This window comes from Anomaloglossus baeobatrachus, chromosome 6 (genome assembly GCF_048569485.1).
Source record: "Anomaloglossus baeobatrachus isolate aAnoBae1 chromosome 6, aAnoBae1.hap1, whole genome shotgun sequence".
NCBI lineage: Eukaryota > Metazoa > Chordata > Amphibia > Anura > Aromobatidae > Anomaloglossus > Anomaloglossus baeobatrachus.
Window position 1 is genome coordinate 81379672 of NC_134358.1, and position 9474 is coordinate 81389145.

Consider the following 9474-nt stretch of genomic DNA (forward strand, 5'->3'; position numbering starts at 1 on the left):
ATTCCTGCCTGCACGCTGAGCTGCAGAGGGGAGACGGGGAGACCCAGACACGGGATTCTACGGCCTCATACCCACTGTTCAGCGGGCGGTAAGCAGCCCTCAAGGGCTCACCCCCACTTGTGCCGTTTGTATACTGAGTATTTTGTGTTTGCAAATACTTTGTACTGTACGGTCGCTGGTGATTCTCGGCTATATACCCTCCTAGATTACAAGGAGGCAACAGCATGTCGTCCGCAAAACGCAAGGGTGCCAAGGCACAGACATTATATGCTGCCTGTTCCGCATGTGGGGCTGCTCTACCGGCAGGTTCCACTGACCCCCATTGTGTGCAGTGCTCGGCCCCTGTGCAACTTGCACAGCCGGGGCCTCTGCTGGACGTGACCCAGAGTGTACCACCTGTGAATGCTGTCCAGGTGACAGGAACGGAGTTTGCAGCTTTTGCTGACAGATTGTCTATGACCATGTCAAAGATTCTTGAAACATTGCAGTCTAGACCAGTAACTCAGACCATGGACACTGTGGCATCATTGCTCCCTGGTCCCCCTCAGCTGGAACACTTCCAAGCTCCGGGGGTGTCACATGCACCCCAGGGTGACGATTCTGACTCAGACAACAGTCCCAGACAACCTAAGCGGGCTCGTTATGAGGGGCCCTCAACTTCGTCTCACTGGTCAGGATCCCAGCGGGACGAATCTATGGGTGATGAGGCGGATGTAACTGATCAAGATTCTGATCCTGGGACCGCTCTCAATCTGGATACACCGGATGGTGACGCCATAGTGAATGATCTTATAGCGTCCATCAATAGGATGTTAGATATTTCCCCGCCAGCTCCTCCTGCGGAGGAGGCAGCTTCACAGCAGGAGAAATTCCATTTCAGATATCCCAAGCGTAAATTAAGCACTTTTCTGGACCACTCTGACTTTAGAGATGCAATCCAGAAACACCACGCTTATCCTGAGAAGCGGTTTTCTAAACGGCTTAAAGATACACGCTATCCTTTTCCCCCTGACGTGGTCAAGGGTTGGACCCAGTGTCCCAAGGTGGACCCTCCAATCTCCAGGCTTGCAGCTAGATCCTTAGTTGCAGTGGAAGATGGAGCGGCACTTAAAGATGCCACTGACAGGCAGATGGAGCTCTGGCTGAAATCCATCTATGAAGCTATTGGAGCGTCGTTGGCGCCAGCTTTTGCAGCCGTATGGGCACTCCAAGCCATTTCAGCTGGGCTTATACAAGTCGACTCGGTCACACGTACATCTGCCCCGCAGGTGGCACCATTGACCTCTCAAATGTCTGCATTCGCGTCTTACGCGATTAATGCTGTCCTGGACTCTACGAGCCGTACGGCGGTGGCGTCAGCCAACTCCGTGGTTTTGCGCAGAGCCCTGTGGTTGAGAGAATGGAAGGCAGATTCTGCTTCCAAGAAGTGCTTAACCAGTTTGCCTATTTCTCGTGACCGATTGTTTGGGGAGCGTTTGGATGAAATCATTAAACACTCCAAGGGTAAGGACTCATCCTTACCTCAACACAGACAAAACAAGCCCCAACAAAGGAGGGGTCAGTCTGGATTTCGGTCCTTTCGAGGCTCAGGCAGGTCCCAATTCTCCTCGTCCAAAAGGACTCAAAAGGATCAGAGAGGCTCAGATTCTTGGCGGACTCAGTCACGCCCAAAAAAGACAGCAGGAAGAACCGTTACCAAGACGGCTTCCTCATGACTTTCAGCCTCCTCTCTCCGCATCCTCGGTCGGTGGCAGGCTCTCCCGCTTTGGCGACATTTGGCTGTCACAGGTCAAAGACCGTTGGGTGAGGGACATTCTGTCTCACGGGTACAGGATAGAGTTCAGCTCTCGTCCTCCAACTCGTTTCTTCAGAACTTCCCCACCGCCCGACCGAGCCGATGCTCTGCTGCAGGCGGTGGCCGCTCTAAAAGCGGAAGGAGTGGTGACTTCCGTTCCTCTTCAGGAACAAGGTCACGGTTTTTACTCCAATCTGTTTGTGGTGCCAAAGAAGGACGGGTCCTTTCGGCCCGTCCTGGATCTAAAGTTGCTCAACAAACACGTAAAAACCAGGAGGTTCCGGATGGAATCCCTACGCTCCGTCATAGCCTCAATGTCTCAAGGAGATTTCTTAGCATCAATAGACATCAAAGATGCTTATCTTCACATGCCGATTGCGCCAGAGCATCAGCGTTTTCTACGCTTCGTTATAGAAAGCGAACACCTGCAGTTCGTAGCGTTACCTTTCGGGCTGGCAACAGCCCCTCGGGTCTTCACCAAGGTCATGGCAGCAGTAGTAGCTGTCCTGCACTCGCAGGGTCACTCCGTGATCCCGTATTTGGACGATCTACTTATAAAGGCACCCTCTCAAGAGGCATGCCAACACAGTCTGGACGTGGCACTGAAGACTCTCCAGAGTTTCGGGTGGATTATCAACTTTTCAAAGTCAAATCTAACCCCGACCCAATCACTAACATATCTTGGCATGGAGTTTCATACTCTTTCAGCGATAGTGAAACTTCCACTGGACAAGCAGTGCTCGCTGCAGACAGGGGTGCAATCTCTCCTGCAGAACCAGTCCCACTCCTTGAGGCGCCTCATGCATTTCCTAGGGAAGATGGTGGCAGCAATGGAAGCAGTCCCTTTCGCGCAGTTTCATCTGCGCCCTCTACAATGGGACATTCTCCGCCAATGGGACGGGAAGTCGACGTCCCTCGACAGGGATGTCTCCCTCTCTCAGGCAGCCAAGGACTCTCTCCGATGGTGGCTTCTTCCCACCTCATTGTCAAAAGGAAAGTCGTTCCTACCCCCATCCTGGGCGGTGGTCACGAAAGATGCGAGCCTATCAGGGTGGGGAGCAGTGTTTCTTCACCACAGGGCTCAGGGTACGTGGACTCAGAGAGAGTCCACCCTTCAGATCAATGTTCTGGAAATCAGAGCAGCATCCACCATATCCGCAGTTCACATCCCAGGCGTGGAAAACTGGGAAGCAGATTATCTCAGTCGCCAGGGCATGGACGCAGGGGAATGGTCCCTTCACCCGGACGTGTTTGAGGAGATCTGTCGCCGCTGGGGGATGCCGGACGTCGACCTGATGGCGTCACGGCACAACAACAAGGTCCCGGTTTTCATGGCACGGTCTCACGATCACCGAGCTCTGGCGGCAGACGCCTTAGTTCAGGATTGGTCGCAGTTCCGACTACCTTATGTGTTCCCACCTCTGGCATTGTTGCCCAGAGTGCTCCGCAAAATCAGGTCCGACTGCCGTTGCGCCATTCTCGTCGCTCCAGACTGGCCAAGGAGGTCGTGGTACCCGGATCTGTGGCATCTCACGGTAGGACAACCGTGGGCGCTGCCAGGCCGTCCAGACTTGCTGTCTCAAGGGCCGTTTTTCCATCTGAATTCTGCGGCCCTGAACCTGACTGTGTGGCCATTGAGTCCTGGATCCTAGGGACCTCAGGTTTATCTCATGATGTTGTTGCCACCATGAGACAGGCTAGGAAACCATCCTCCGCCAAGATCTACCACAGAACGTGGAAGATATTCTTATCTTGGTGCTCTGCTCAGGGAGTTTCTCCCTGGCCATTTGCATTGCCTATTTTTCTTTCCTTCCTGCAGTCTGGGTTGGAAAAAGGTTTGTCGCTTAGCTCCCTTAAAGGACAAGTCTCTGCGCTATCCGTATTCTTTCAGAAGCGCCTGGCGCGACTTCCTAAGGTACGCACGTTCCTGCAAGGGGTTTGTCATATCATTCCCCCTTACAAGCGGCCATTGGAAGCCTGGGATCTGAACAAGGTTCTAATTGCTCTCCAGAAGCCACCTTTCGAGCCTATGAAGGAGATTTCCTTTTCTCGGCTTTCACAGAAAGTGGTTTTTCTGGTGGCGGTCACGTCTCTTCGGAGAGTGTCAGAGCTGGCGGCGTTATCTTGCAAATCTCCCTTCCTGGTGTTTCACCAAGACAAGGTAGTACTGCGTCCAATTCCAGAGTTTCTTCCCAAGGTGGTATCTTCCTTTCATCTCAATCAGGATATCACTTTACCATCTTTGTGTCCGCATCCAGTTCACCAATTTGAAAAGGGTTTGCATCTGTTGGACCTGGTGAGAGCTCTCAGGATCTACATTTCCCGCACGGCGCCTCTGCGCCGTTCAGATGCACTCTTTATCCTGGTCGCTGGTCAGCATAAAGGGTCGCAAGCTTCCAAATCCACCCTTGCGCGGTGGATCAAGGAACCAATTCTTCACGCCTACCGTTCTGCTGGGCTTCCGACTCCTTCTGGACTGAAGGCCCATTCTACCAGAGCCGTGGGTGCGTCCTGGGCATTACGGCATCAGGCTACGGCTCAGCAGGTGTGCCAGGCGGCTACCTGGTCGAGTCTGCACACTTTTACCAAGCATTATCAGGTGCATACCTACGCTTCGGCGGATGCCAGCCTAGGTAGACAAGTCCTGCAGGCGGCGGTGGCCCACCTGTAAGAAAGGGCTGCCTGACAGCCCGATCACGAGGTATTCTTTTACCCACCCAGGGACTGCTTTTGGACGTCCCAATTGTCTGGGTCTCCCAATTAGGAGCGAAAAAGAAGAAGGGAATTTTGTTTACTTACCGTAAATTCCTTTTCTTCTAGCTCCAATTGGGAGACCCAGCACCCGCCCTGTTTTTTCTTAGGGTATTTGTTTTTCGGGTGCACATGTTGTTCATGTTGATAAGTTACGTTCTCCGATATTGTTTATCGGATTGAATTTGTTTTTGAAACAGTTATTGGCTTTCCTCCTTCTTGCTTTTGCACTAAAACTGAGGGACCCGTGCTCCCACGGGGGGTGTATAGCCAGAAGGGGAGGGGCCTTACACTTTTAAGTGTAGTACTTTGTGCGGCCTCCGGAGGCAGTAGCTATACACCCAATTGTCTGGGTCTCCCAATTGGAGCTAGAAGAAAAGGAATTTACGGTAAGTAAACAAAATTCCCTTCATTGTTAGTATATCCCATTAAATACCAATTAAAAAAAAATATATATATATTTATTTATTTGAGTTTGTGGGTGTATCATGTAAAAATTTGGAAATGTTCACAGGGTATGAATACTTTTCAGGGCACTGTATAATAGATATATACAGAGACACACAATAAGAATTTGCAATTGACTACCAGGAAACCAGGACAACACTAAAGCAGATTAGTCCTTTAATCTCCAGACAGTTTAGAATCGGTCATGGTATATTATTGGATTACTGTGTTGTTTATAGACAAGATCACAATATACAGCCTGGCATTGTAGGTCAGGGTTGGACAAAATCGGGTCACCATGAAGACTAGAAAAGTCAGCCTTGGCCATCAGGCTTTTCTCTCTGCCCTTCATGTATTTGCTAGCGAAGCGTTTCCACTTTGTGCTGAATGCATCAAATGCAATCTCCCCTGGCAAAAGCCGGTACAGAAATCCCAGGCAGCTACATATGGCATGCTCAGACTTCCGTGACCTCGGGTTGGAATGTCATTCACTACTTTTGTGATTATTTTAATGCTACACTAGGTTCAGGAGATAAACTTTAAGTTATAGTGATGTAATTTTTTTTTCTACAATTTTGGTAAGGGCTAGGTCCCGCGAATTTGACCAATTTGTGATTCAACTCCCGCGAATTGTCAAAAAAATTCCCACCAGCATTATATGCAAAGCAAAAAATTGCATCAGCCTGAGCAGAACTTCAAGCATGACCTCTTGGACTTTCCTGTAAAGCCTTTTATTTATTACATCACATAATATAGTACAAGCAAATCAGTAGGGACTATCATAGCCTGTACGGAAGCCGAGGCAGGGAATGCAGTGCCCATATTAGGGTAATTCTGGATATTGAGATTATATCATAGGTCAGCAATAGACAGAGTGAGAAAGCACCATAAAACGCTGGACAAATAATACAGACAATGTGTTGTACAAATAGAGAAGTGAAGAAGATGAGAGATAGGAGAGGTGCCAGCTAGAGTTGGTTTATTTGTAGGATTCAGTCCAGCAGGCTTTAAGTAATCTAGAGGGGTGGAACGATCATGGTCACAGAGGTCGCGACCGCAAGTGGGCCTGGGGGTTCAGTGAGCCCATGAATCTGCTTCAGCTTCTCCTGCTTCAGCTGAATGTGTGTCAGCATCCAGCTTTTCCCTGCTCTGCTAAACATATTTCCCTCAGCACCCAGCTTTTCCATCCTCTGATACCAAAGGAAAGCTAAATGCTGATGTAAAGGTGTATAGCAGAGCATGGAAAAACTGCGTGCTGAAGGAAAGATGTACAGGGGAGCATGGGGAAGCTGGGTGCTAAGGGAAAGATGTAGAGCAAAGCATGGGAAAGCACAGTGCCGACAAGATGGATATCAGAACATAGGAAATCTGGATGCCGAGAGAAAGAGGGATTTCAGAGCATGGGAAAGCTAGGTGCTGAGGAAAAGAGCCGAGTGTCAGCGTTATTATCCTGTACTCTGAATATTGGTGTAATTATCCCGTATCCCATGTGTTGGTGTACCGTGGGGGCCCAGGTCCAAATTTTGCATCGGAGGCCTATCAAACTCTAGTTACACCACTTGTAAGCTATAACTGTTCCGCAGGAATCCTGAAAACCTCTTCTTACCTACTGGCATCCACGGCTATTCTTTTTATTAGTCAGCTTGCTGTGGTGTCATATGTGTGTTGTGTTACAATGATGACATTGCTAATCAATAGAGGAGCCGGGGATGCCGTCAAGTGACAGGTGATTCACAAAGCTCCTGTCCAGCGACCACAGACTACTGACCTGGTCAATGGACTAGGTCCTGCCAATCGATTCACACCAGCAGCAGTGCCAGTAATACAGTGCATCTGGCAGACATCCTGCTGCTTTTTAAATACATATCTTATTTTCATCCTGCACAAGAAAGCAGCAAGCTAACACAATATTTCTTAAAAGTCTATCAGACAAAGAGTGTGTGTTGCATGCAATTGTACCGAGTTTTTGCATTTCTTGTTCAGTCCTGTTTGGGAAGTGGGAAATTAATTGAGTTAAAGAAATACAGAAGAAAATGTACGAAAATTAGAGTTGAGCGGACCCGGATCCGCAAAATCCGGATCCGCACAGTTTCAGCGCCCGATCCGAGTCCGACCAGTACCCGGGATTCGGGGTGCACGATCCGTATCCGTTTTTTTTTCTTTTTTCTCTCTCTCTCTCCATTCTCTCTCTCTCTCTCTATGGCCACGGATTCCGGATCGGAACGTCCCTCCCCCTTCAGGAAGAGGATGTTCGCCGCCCACAGCGACGTCGTCTGGGAGGTAAGTGCGTGTGACAGGGGGTTAATGACTGTGCGCCACGGGCAACTAATTGCCCGTGACGCACAAACGACGGGGTCGGGTGCTCATGCGTCTCGTGTGACGCCGCCCTTACACATAGAGGACGGGAGTCTCTACAGCTCATATTGATTGCAATACACAGCATCTCTTTAGTAGTGAAAATTGTTTTCTACGTGTTCTACAATCTCCCCTTACTTGTCAGAGAGGTCAATAAAGGTGCACAGCAGGGTCACCTACTCCCTCCTGCCACAGTAACAGAAAGCCTACCTCTCTTCCAATCGGCCCATATATTGCACCCTCTGCTGGCAGAAAGTGAGTATTGCTAGAATCAATATCAGCCACACTCAATGCATTTAGTACCAAGTAGAAACACTGCTGACAAATACTTGACGGTCACATAAGAAATCTTGGTAGCCAAAGCTGACTTTTCTAGTTGACAAGGTGACCTTGATTTGTTGAGTCCTAACCTTCAATACCAGGCTGTATATTGTGATCCCTTCAAGGGAGCCGGTCACCAGATTTTCCCTTCTGAGCTGCGACCACCACCAGTGAGCCCTTATATACAGCATTCTAGAATACTATAAGAGCCCAGGCCGCTCTGTATAATTTAAAAGAAGACCTTTATTATACTCACATAAGGGGCGATCCGGTCCGATAAGTGAAGCTGCTCTTGGTCCGGCGCCTCCTTTATCTTGAGCAGTCCTCATTCCCTGCTTCACGTGGATGATACATCCTACGTCATCAACACAGAGGCCGTCATTGCACTCCTGCGCATGTGCACTTTTCTCTGCCCTGCTGAAGGTAGATCAAAGTACTGTAATGCGCAGGCGTGAAGGAAGGTCAAAGACCACCCGCACATGCGCACTACAATACTTTGATCTGCCCTTGACATGCGCAGGAGCCTTTGTGTGAATGACGTATGACGCATCATCCACATGGGTCTGGGCAGGAGGAAGACAACTGCACAAGGTGGAGGAGTGGCCTGATACGAGAGCAGCGACACCCATCAGACCCGACCGTCCCCTAGGTGAGTATAATAAAGGTGTTTTTTATGTTCTACAGAGTGGTCTGGGCTCTTATATACTCTATTCTAGAATGGCTTATATAAGAGCTCACTGGTGGTGGCTGCAGCTTATAAGGGGGAAAACCCGGTGACATGTTCGCTTTAATCTTTAATTAGTCGCATGGTATCCATTGGACACCAAGCAAGTTTGTTTTCGTCATATTTCCGCAAGTATGACAGGTAGGTAACATTCTGTATCGGTTGATTCCTAGCACGGGGGATAGCCCATCCTCAGGGCTTCATGAGACAACACTGTGCCACAGTGACTCCGCGTGACTAACTGAAGATTAAGGAGGCAGCAAACACATTGCATGGCTACATTGCAAGATAATGCAAAGTGAATGGGGTGCCATTGCCCTGGCACAGTGTTGGTGTCCAGTGGCCGGGGAAAGGCAAGTATTTTGCGCCTTCACGCTTGTAAACCATTAACATTCCTACCAGTCAAGTATTGAACACCTTCTCGCCCAATGTATTATTTACTTTTTTATGTAACAATTTTATTACTCTAACCCTAAACCTAACCATAATTAATCCTAGCTCTAAATCTAAGCTTAGGTCTAACCCTGAACAAAATCCTAAACCAATCCCTATGCCTTTACCATAGTTAAGATTAGAAAATGTGTAAAATTATAAAAGTTACTCTTGGTAATGAATGAAGACTGTATTGAATCATGTGCTCTGAATTAACGAGCTGCTGATCTTCTGTCATCTTGGTTTGCTGCTTATGCAAAGCACAGCAGTCAAGATAGCTTTGTCATCGGCTGTTGTGCTCTGCATATGCAGCAATTGAGATGACAAAACTCACTTCTTTATGCTAAACATTTCCAACATTGCCTATGCAGAGCCCATTAGCTGATGACAAAGTCATTTTCCTTGTTGTGCTCTGCATAGTGGCATACAGCGATCCTCGGTTGGATGGCCTTTGTTATTTTGTTGCCCTAGTCTAAGGCTACTTTCACATATTAGTTTTTTCCCATCAGGCACAATCCGGAAAAAAACAGATCCGGCTCCGGATCCGGTTTATCCCCATTGATTTGTATTAGCGCCGGATTGTGCTGGATGGCCTTGCGTTGCATCCGGCTTTTGCTGGATCCGTCGTAATTGGCTGGATGGAATGTCT